The sequence below is a fragment of the Antrostomus carolinensis genome, unplaced genomic scaffold (genome assembly GCF_000700745.2).
Source record: "Antrostomus carolinensis isolate BGI_N321 unplaced genomic scaffold, ASM70074v2 scaffold19823, whole genome shotgun sequence".
NCBI lineage: Eukaryota > Metazoa > Chordata > Aves > Caprimulgiformes > Caprimulgidae > Antrostomus > Antrostomus carolinensis.
In genome coordinates this window covers 860-12,579 of record NW_010303404.1, presented here as the reverse complement: position 1 = coordinate 12,579, position 11,720 = coordinate 860, and positions in this window count along the sequence as shown.

The following is an 11,720-nucleotide window of genomic DNA, read 5'->3' as shown; positions in this document are numbered from 1 at the left end:
GGTTTCCCTGCTGATGGCAGGGGGGTTGGAACTGGATGATCTTTAAGGTCCCTTCCAACCCAAACCATTCTATGATTCTATGATCTACTAATCAGTAGGACGAAAAAGGACAGTCTCACACCCCACAGTCCCCTTCCTTCTCTCCTTTACTCTTAACTGTGCATACCCCTCAATTTCTGCTGCTCATGTGACTCCTTGGCAAGCCAGTGCAGCTCTTGAAGATTGGAGTTTCACAGGAATTTGAAGCAATCTAACTTCCTCTGCTGGGAAGGTCTTCAGACTCCCTCTCTCCCTCCCTCCCTTCTTCTCCTAATCCTTTCATTTGATATCCTCAATACTCTCCAATTCTTAGTTCTGTGGACGTCTCCTGCTGTGCATTACCTATTGAATCAGTCACACTTTCTTTTGAACAGACTTAATTGACTAAATAGACAGACAGTATCTATTTTTTTCTAATTCGTTTTATACCATTTTAGTGAAGTTAGCTCAGAAAAAGGGCTAACTACATCCAAGATAAAAAAAATAATCACTCAGGCACGTGGCTCAGCAAAGAAAGAACAGTTATAACACACATTTTTGCACTTTTTCTCTCAGCAGCAATGAGTTCTTAATTTGACTCCTGGCATTTGTGAAGCCTGCCAGTGACAGAAAAGGAACCAACAAAATAAAGCGAATGGATTTCAGCCAGCGTAGTGAACTGAATCGGCTCACTAAGAAGTCAAAAGCCAAAGCAATTGCAAGAGTGAGGATGCAATCACACACCTGGGAGCTGTGGGGGAAGCAATGAAGTGGGACCCTGTCTTTTGGGAGCAGCAAGCTGCCAGACTGGTTTAGGTATCTTGTCAAAACTTCCTTAAGCAAACAGCTAAATAGTTCTCAGGCAGAGGGTAAGAGGTTATAAAGGTACGAAGAGAACAGATGCCCCTCTTTGAGGGACATGAGCTGCTTCCTTCATAACCAAAATATGATTACCTATTGACTACATGACCATAGTCCTGTGGACAATTTTTCCCTGAAACAAGGCTCAAGAAAGAGGTCCTGAATAGCAGTATTTTAAACTGAAGAGACCTGTAATAGCGTGATTAATCATGTTCTTGATTATAACCTGTGTTGTTCATCAGATGTAATGTAGCTATTTGTTAAGACACATTCAACTCTACCTTCTTACATATAGTCCACAGGACTTTTCAATGTGATGGATATTTGTATGATTTTTAAAAGTAGAAACCCTAAAAAGTAGAGAGCAGGTTTTCTCCTATTTAACAACCACTAAATTTTAACACCATTTCCTAATAATAATAATAATAATAAGTTTAAGTATTATGCTGTTACTCTCTCCTTCTTATAAATAACTTATCAACTAATGAATGAAGAAATTGCCTCTTGGTATGAAATCAGCTTAGGAAAAAACCATTAGATCCCTGCCTCAGATGCAAACTTAGTTCCACTGAAGAAACACAGCCAGCCCAGTTATGTTGAAGCCAAACTAAATATACTCAGACCATACAGTCTGAACGTATTGAGCTACGTGGCTCTTTCAATACTCTGCAGCGAAGGGGAGACCCTGGCAGCTGCGTGAACACTCAGTGCAGTGAACATGAACCCAACAGTCCAACCATGCTTCAGCCCAGAGAATAGTCAACCAAGCCACAAATCCTTTAATCTACTGCTTCTTAATACAAGCTCATCTGGAGGGATTATTAAGAAATTTTGCCCCCTCATCAAGTACTTGGTGGGGACTTAGTAATAAAAACTGTGACAGATGAAGGATACAAGATCCTTTGTGTGTGATATTTAAGAACCACTCTGCTACCCAGGTGTCTGAAAGAGATCCTGTTCACTCATTCACCAGTTTCAGTAACAATTAAAAATCAGAGCAAAGATTTTTATATCTCTTTAGAACACTTTCCATTTCTAAAGGTAACCTATTTTAAAATCCTCTGCTTTTGGTACCACACACTTTACATGTACCCTTTCAGCTGCCAGCCAAACTGGGGCCCGTTATGTCCTCTGTAAGCCATTCCTCGTAAGGAAAATGCAGGTACATGTACACAAAGTGGAACATGGTATTGAAATCCTGAGGTGGCACTGGCAATGGTGATGTTTGGTGCTGTTAACCCCGTTCAGAAATCAATGCAGCCAGAGAAGCAGCTGTGATTACCTGTCCCTTTATCCATGCTGACTGTCTTGACCACTGGGCTATAGAATTTGTCTCTCTCTGACTCAGTGAATATTTATTTATGCAAAGTTAAACATTTTGAAAAGGACTCACAAGACAAAGCACCCCACCAAATCCAACAGCATGGTGATTAAGCACCCTCCCAGGAGAGAGTGGTTCTCTTCAACTGCAGGGAAACCCGAGCTTTTGCACCATGTCCCTTGACAAGGCACATTGTTTTTGCAAGAGGACTCCTCCTCCTGCTCCTCAATGTTTTGTATAGGATTAAGAGTGCGTTTAAAACAGCACCTATAGGAGTAAGCATTGTGCTTTGGAAAAATCTGAGAAGTGTTTTCTTTGTTTATGGCTTCTCCTAGGGGCTAGGCAGATCTACTTTGGTATTATCACGTTTGAAATGGTTCTCCACATTAGCAGTAGAAGATATTTAAGTACTTAGATCTGCTAGAAATCAACAAAAGCTTTTTAAGTTTTAAGTTTAGATAATACAGCTGTAGATTATATTCATACACCAGTAATTAAGAAGTTCTACACCAGAAATAATACAGCTACAATATGTTTTCCCCCTTACTCTTTTCACAGACTCCATAAATGAATCAACAGCTCATCCTAACGAGCTCTTTAGCCACTGAGGTACACTTAATCCTGAACCAGCAAAACCTGATAACAATGCTCAGCTGCTTGAAATGGAATTATTTTCTGATGACTCGACTTAATCCAACCAGAGGTCAGTAGAAATAAAAAATGCTGTCAGCTCAGGACTTAATGATATATTCTTACCTCTGTAGGTCTGTGATTTCTTTAGATACCTAAGAGGTCATGTCAATCCTAATGCCTCCCAGTTTTATGAATGCAACCATAAGCCCCTTTTAAATCAGATTCCACATTATTATTATAACTCTAAATCAAGGGAAAGGCCCACCATTTCCTCTAATTGGAAAGACTAATTTTATTATAATTATTTTCTTTCCAGATGCTTTGTATTTGTTCCATTACATTACAACAGAGATTCAGGGTTTATGGAAAAGAAACAGTTAATTGTTTATGACTTGGAAAGGATGAGAAATTAGTTCACATACACTGGTGTAGCCACACTTCTATTGTTTTTAAACTGCAGGTATCTTCATATATAGCACAGGATGGTTTCACTTCTAAATTAAAGTAGCTGAGAAGACCATGTAACTGGATAGCTTTTGCTCTTTAACATTTTTGAAGATCGTATTCCATCCAAAATAGGGTGTTAGATTGATAATCTAAAGTAAAAAACCTAATAATTCAAGATTTACAAGTCAGTGGGCACAAAGTGGAAAATGGTTAATGTATTTAGTATCCCAGTGTGATTTTGCACTGAATTAACATAAACTGACATAACCTCCAAAGTTAATCTTGTCAACAAACTCACTTTGCCTTATTAAAATCATTATCTAAATTATCTTTGTCAAAAATAAGTACCTTTCCAAGTATTAAATAGGCCAAATCTATATTCTGTGGAGCTTTGCTTAATCCAATGTTTAATTATTTATTAGATATCAAATGTATAACATCTGTTTCAGAAGGCTGACATATGTTAGGACCTTTGACTTTGATATACAAAAACTGTCTGCTGAGTTAGGAATCTCTCTCTAAATTAGATAAACATGAACATAGCGTGTATATTCTTCTGAGTCTTTGCTACCCTAGAGATTATGGTAATGCTTAAACAAAGAACACAAGACTGAATGTATTAATAGATCCCTTTTGTCTCTGAATCAATGAGGACACACTTTATGCCTTTGTAACTTTTTAGTAGATGGCTTTCACAGTTTAAGGATTTCACAGTCTAAAGGTTAATTACTTTCTCTTCTCTTAAGCTGTTTCTGAGACTCTGTCAATATTACAAAAAAATTACAGCAGTATAGCTACCTAGATTTGTTTCATTGGCATAAATTTTGTAGGCAAGGCCTCAAGTAAGAACATTCTGCTGGAAAGATATATTCTTTGTCTTCTTCATTCATACACACAAGCACAGAGACATACACACACAAATGCAACTGATTATGCTTTGAGTTGTAATCTTATATTTTGACAGGAAAACTTCAATTTTATTTATATCCTAGTCTGTACTTTCGAGTTGGAACCCTTCTAAAACTTGCTTCTCCAGCTGCTTGTCATTCCACTACACAATAAAAGAAAGCATTTTCCTCTAACATTCCCTAGAAAGCAAAGCCTACTGCCTATACAAAGGTTATTTCTCTTTCTCAACTATATACAAAATGTAGGCTTTTATCAAGATAAGGGAAGGGTCACAGCTGATCTTCTAGTGGAAGTGCAGAGCCTTCTCTCCACAATATTTTTTTCCTCTAGAGATCCCTCAGCAGCGATCCACAGTTTTTATTTATGAGATGACTTTGCAATAGGAGTAGTTTATAGGCAAATATGCAAGATCATAAATTGTGCCATTCACTAACAAAAATGTATAATCTTCTTCCAAATACGGCTGCATATAGCAGTATATCCAAGGAAACTGGAGAAGCAGACGTGTGCCAAGAGCATCAAATAGCATTCTTTGCCTGAGTAGGGCCCATAGTGACATGCATGCAAAAGAACTCTTGCTTTTTCAAAAAGCAATCCTGAATAAAAACTCTTCTCATTCAAGATAGAGGCCTTAAGGAACATCCTGCATGTTAACAAACATCTTCAGATAATGCCTAGTTTGATGCTCATTTCCTAGTTATTCACAGACTCTCTTAAATGGAGCTCTTTCACTTCTGCATCTTAGCCTAAGGAAATCCTGCAAGAACAATGTGTGACTGAAATACACACAGGTTTCCCAAATGGTAGCAAGACCCATTGATGCTGCTTCAGATAGCACCAAGACAGCAAGTTATAATACAAGCTAAACAAGAAAAGGTCTTGTTTGTACAGGATTGATTTGGGTTCAAGCTTTTTTCCTTTCACTTAGTATATTATGTAAAGTGTCCTTCAGTGAAGATACTTAGATGCCAAACTACATTACCTTTCCTCAAGTATGTCAGTTGACAGAATTTCAAAGCCACCTATGCAATTACTTACTCCCCAGTTAAGCATTCCCATTTACTCTTCTTAGCAAAGTAGCCTGGAATCTCCTTGCAGATGCTGAAGGTCTGGTAATAGAAAAAGAAGGCTTAGATACTCTATTTCTAAAATCCAATACCATGGCAATGACACAGTTGTATTAATTAAGGTTGATTTATTGCTGTAGCAGATGCCTGATTTGATGCTCCTGGAGTCTGTACAACCTGTACACGTTTACAGAAAAAATTGCAGCACTGATATTACAATTTTCTTGGGAGTAGTTCTGTAAACAAGGGAAAATCATTAGGACCCTAGATTGTCCAGCTTTGCTGCTGAGGATTTCAACATAACCGATTCCAGTATATGGACACCTTTCCATTGTACGATAGATTTAGACCATTAATTTATTTCAAGACAATTAACACTTGACAGATAGCTGTCAAATATTTCCAAGACTGATTACTCTTGGATCTCAAAGAGAAATAGCTCTTTAACCCGTTAAATTTCTGAGCCAAACAATCTTCCTCCTCCTTCTTTATTTCTATGGCATTATCCCGTGTCTAGTCACAGCCTAGCTAACACTGTTGCCAGTACTTTTTCCAGACAGAGAATCCCTAATGAGTTTTTATATTAATTGCTTTTCTTGGTTTCTTACTGCCCTCACTGCACAGTTTCCACAAAGAGGGCGCACAATAATTTTGTATTCACAGCAGTTATTATGCATCACACAGTACTACATAGATGTTAGGGGATATACCTGATTATCTGTCTTCCCCAGAAGTTCACATTGCTCAGCCAAGCAACTCCTAAAACACCTTAAAGTATGGATTACTTTTTCCATCTTATTTGTGAGAATACATTATTTCTCTGTTGAGATCCTTAAATCACATAGTTCTAGGAAAGTTGTATCTTGACTGAAAGACAGGAATCAGAGCATACCTAATGTGCACAATAAAGAAACAAAGTAAAATGAAATATATTACATTTTCAGCAAAAAAAGAAAGGATTTATGACACTAACTCTAGCCACAAAGGAAGGGAAAATAGTCCATCCAGTAACTAGTTTCAGGGATTTTATATACAGGCAAATACAGTTATCAATTGATACATGATACACCAATTAGAAGTACAAGCAAGGTATAGTGAAGATTATATGCATAAAATGGGTCCTATTATAATATTTTTCACCACAATAATTAGTAATCAAGCATTTGAGACAGAACATAATGGTTCAATGAAAGTACCACTTTCCTGCAATCTTAAAAAAGAAAAGGCAGAACTAAGGTACAACATCCCTCTCCAGTGAATCTTATAACACCCAGTCATCCCAGTCACCATACCCTCACTCAGGCCTATTAAACAGAAATTAATAACATTAGATTAGAACTGTATTCAAACACCTGCTAAAATCAGTGGAGACTCTCACTGGATTGATACACTTTGGATCAGAACACCAATGCAGGGTCTCTTGCACACTGACTTTCTCCATCACAGCTATCTAAGTAATTCTGAGTAATTATTGCAACAGAGAGTTGGGGTTTTTCACAAGAGTCATTACAGTGGGCCCTGTGTGGTTAACTGATGTGCTGAGCAAGAGTGATATATGGCAAAGTGAAGTATCAGGCTGGAAAGCCAAAACAATGAGTTACTCAGAAAACAGAATACACCATGTTTGTTCTTTGCCTTTTTATACCTAAAAATGCTTTCAGGCATATTTGTTCGTATGTTAAGGTGTACCCAACTATAAGCTCAACCTCAAAATCTCCCATCTCCAGTTACAAGCCAGTTGTATTTAACAAAAAAGCAATGCTCTTTTACCCATCAGGCACTTCTAAGCACATCTTTGGATGTTGCTGCTGTTGTTTTTTAATATAGTTGAGCTATTTGTCTTCAGTAAAAAAAAGTAGCATCTGTATGTAATTTCCATGCTCACTTGGCACCACTACCTCCTTTTGATGACAGTCTGTACTGTTTCCCTTTCTTCTTCTAGTCAGTCCAGCTGCAAGACCCAGATGTCAAACTCAGGAATGTATTTTTTCCCCAGCAGTGATATCTGATTCTGTTGTTGGCACCTCTGCTGGTGGGTGTTCTGAAGCTGCCTGTGTGCAGCTTTGTAAGTTTAAAGTGCAGACAGTGTTTTTTTATTTGTATGCTAAAACTTTGCAGTTGCCTTAATTATTATATTCATCAACTATATAAACATACAGATTACATTATTTACTATATTGCTTTCACAATAACCGTCATGCTTCTGTAACCAGAAACTGGGAGGCAAGAAGAAAGCTTCCAAAAGTGCTAGTGAGACACCAAAAATAGTTGCTTACTTTCAATAGCTGATCCAAAGAAAAGGTAAATAGAAAGCAATTGAAGGCTGAACAATGAGGGTAAAGAGTAAGGTAGAAAGGAAAAGGTGAAAAAACCCCAGTGTATTAAAAAGGAATGAACAGCAAAGAGATGAGGGGAGAATAAAATATGTTAGAACTGTCTGAAAACATTCTCCCACACGTCTCAAAAGTGAAGTTCTTTAAAAAAGAAACAAGGGAAAAACATCTTTCCAATGAATATCTTTCTGTAATTTTCACTTTTTCCGTCTCCTAGCCTCACGTTTTCCTCTTGGGAACTTTTTGCCGCAGTATTTGCATCTCCATCACATAGACAAGGTATTTGTCTCCAAGGGGCTTTGCTGTAGCTTACTCACATACAAGGACTGGTCTGGAGTAGTGAATGAGTCGAGCAGCTTGCATCCTCCCACAAGTACTGCATAGCACCTGCCTGCTTACTCTGCTGTAGTCTACGTGACTAATTAATTTTCCTATCTACAGATCCCTTAAAGAAAGCATATTCCCCTCCCCCTGCACTAATTCTCCTGTGTAATAAACATAATTGAGACAGCTTCTTACACAAATAAATATTACCAGTTGCTTTACATTGATGCACATACAGTCACAAGAACAGTTCATGAAGACAAAAGACCAGCATATTAACAAACTGTTTGGTCAAGAAACTAACCTGTGTTAGGCTAAAAGAGCTAACTAGCAGGCTAAGAGAAGGGAGGGTAACAGCTGAATCCACTAATGAGATAAAGGAGTGAGAAATACTGGATAAGCCCAGCCAGGTATATAGACAGACTGGAAAGTTCAAAGATAAGAAAATATTAATCCTTAGCAGCATTGGTATTATACCCTGAAAGCCTGTCTGATTCCTATCTCAATATATCTGCTGGATTTTGAACACTGAAATGATAAGCTGCATGTGATTCACATTTCACAAATTAAAGAACTATGAGCAAAAGTTTAAAGATTCAAATAAAAAGAGAGAATTAGCTTGAAATCCAGGAATATACAATGCTTACCAGGATTCAGCCATTTAATCAATTAATAGGTTATATTTATTTTGCTGTTCAGTCTAGCAAGATGCCAATACCATGATTCCTATTCATCACTTAACGTACATTTATGTGCAGCACAGGTATGGAATTGATTCTATTTGAGGAACAACAACATATACAGGAGTCTACTGCATGCAGATAGATAGGCAGGCCAATCAGTTTTTGCAGTATGAAGAAGAAAAATAGATGAGAGCTATTTACAGGCAGACACTCAGGCAGACAAAAACTAGGAGGCATCAGGTTCAAGACCAACACAAGGAGGTATTGCTTCATACTATGTAGTTAATCTGTAGAACTAAAAGATGCTAAAAGTTTACAGGGACACAAAAAGTGATATCACAAAATTAATGGAAGAATTAAGCATGTACAATTGAACACAAAGAGGCTATGTTTGGCTTAAGTTCCTGCTCTGAAAAGTTGCTGGAAGCTGGGAGAGCATTTTGGGGAAATATCACTATATACTTACTGTCTTTCCTCTACTCTGATGCTGGTCACTGCCAAGACAAGTGACTGATTCAGACAAACCTTTGGTCTGACCCAGAGAAGTTGTTCTTATGTTCAGTCTTTTGGAATTTGAAAAGTCCTACTGAAATCAACTGGAGGTCTAAACTCTTACACACTACAGGTCTGAACACTCAGCAGTTTGTAGGAACAACCAAGAGAAAAAGTAACTTGCTAGAAAATAGAGAGGTACTGAAAGTGTGTTGTACAATATTTTAACTCCAGAAACAGAAAGCTTCATGGCACCAGAGAGGCCTTTTTTTTTTTAACAGCTGAAAAAAGAGTTAGCAACGTAGAGATTGGGTTTGTGAGTTCTGTGAGGGATGATGAAGCAATTTAATGGGAAAGTAGAGAAGTTAGGAAGACTTCTGATTCAGATTTGGCACTAGACAGAAAGCTAATGAAGCTGAGACTGATGGCAGAATCACATTTCTGTAGTGAGACTGTGGCATGATTGCTGCCCTCCTACTTTGGACAATAAGAGTCAGAGTTTTGTTTGGTGGTTTGTTTTTGTTTTTTTTTTTCTTAATTTGGACTTATTTGGACTGTCCAGATTCAGCAACTGTCTCACTTTCAGCACCTCTAAAAGAAGTGTCTGGATATGCACCCTCAATCCCCAAACATTTCTAAAAATGTGTTCCCAACAATCTAGGAATACACAAAAACCTCAATTACAATAATTATAGCAGTTGAGATTAAACACAGACAGTGCCCATAGCTAACACCATAGGGACGATGACAGGCAGACTATTCAACAAGAAGGGGAACTCGGTCTGAGAAGACCAATGTGAGAAGATAACTTCAAATATTATGGTCCTGAAGGTGAAAACAAAGAACAACATTAAGAGTACTGGTAAGACCAGAGATACAGAGACAGAAGACATTTTATCCCAGGAGCAAATATTATGGTCCTGAAGGTGAAAACAAACAACATTAAGAGTACTGGCAAGACCAGAGATACAGAGACAGAAGACATTTCACCCCAGGAGAAAGTGTACTGCAGACTTCAGGCATGACAAGTACATTATACTTACCTCAAAAATATTTCACTTTAGCAGCATGAAAATTCTTAATTATTCTTATAGTTCTTCCTAGAAACAAATTTATGGAGATCAAGTGCTGTTTGGAGTTTGTGATCAAAGTGTTACAATCAGCTACACTTGTAAGTGTGAAAACTGAAAATGTTAGCATACAAATGGAAAAAGGAAAGCAAGTCTTTAATTAGCTAGTTTGCATACAAAAGACAACCCCCCCCCACACACACACCTTATCACAAGATTAGAGATAGCATACAAAAAAGACAATGCATTTAGAAGTGCTAAGGACACTATCACATCTTCCATTTACTATTGGTTTTTTTTTTTTAAACAGTGAGATTTTATAGAAGTGGGAGAAAGCAAGAGAAAGCCAAGCTTGCCTGTATGTAAGTAAGCAAGCCAACTTCTCTATGAACTTGGTCTCCAGCACCTCCACCCCTAGTAAGTGGAATTTTTTTCCTTCTACATCTACTGCCCAACTACTTCTTCAAATTGTTTGTGTTAACACCAGCTATTCAAAACAGTGGAGGTTTTTTTTTGTCTCCATAATACCAGGAGAATCTAATGACAGCTTCCTGCACCCACACAGGGACAAAAGCTTAAACTGTACCCTCCATCCTTCAGTTGATGTCAGCTCCAACATTTTAAAGGGGCTCCAAGAGATGACAACTTTTTGTATGTTTAAACAAAAAGGTGACATTCAATGTCCACAGCAGGAAGCAGTCCCTCAGCTTTCCAAGAGTATATTTTTGGAAGAAACTCAGGCAAAATAATCTTTTGACTTAACTGAAAATTATTATTTACCTTGAACAAAGAAGGAATTTTAAGAGATTTTGTCAGGATAAAAGGTTAAGTAGGAAGAAACATGGATTGAATTTCTACCATTACTTCTGGAAGAAGTAAAAAGTGTAATTAATATTATTGTTCATAAAAAGAAGTTGTTATCAACAAGCTCACAGCTCAAACAGCTCTCCCAATGAAGGACTGCAATCCACTTTCACACTGGGAATTCACAACCAGCATATTAGGAACTCTGGGATTACAGGAAAGAAGAACACAGACTATTCATCTTTAGGAAGATGCATGGCAGAAAAAACTGGATAGCCAACAAGTTAAGGGAGATTCCCCCTGTTTTTCAATTCAGAAAATCATCCATAATTATGTGGACCAGAGTCCTTGGCTGAGATTGGGACCTAGCTAAACTCCATTCTGAGAACACAGCCCTCTGGGAATACATATGTCCATCAGACAGCCTTCCTTACAGCTAGAAGGGATCTAGGTCCTACCAGAGAAGAACCAGCATGCACTAAACATAAGGACAATTGACATACAGCCTTCAGGTGCAGATGATGTGAAAGCAAGTGGAAACTAAGACAAGGTTTTGCATGCCTCCTCTAAGAGCTGGAACAAATTCAGGAAGAGAACAGGTTTGGCCAACTCTGGCTTATTGTAATTACCTTGTTTGCATGGTGCTTTATCTTCAAGATGACCATCAGGCAGAGCTAAAGATATGAGAAGCTGTCCCCCTCAGCAGCTGGAATATGCACAACAGGAACCCAGAAGACAGTCTGAGTCTGCCACAGAAA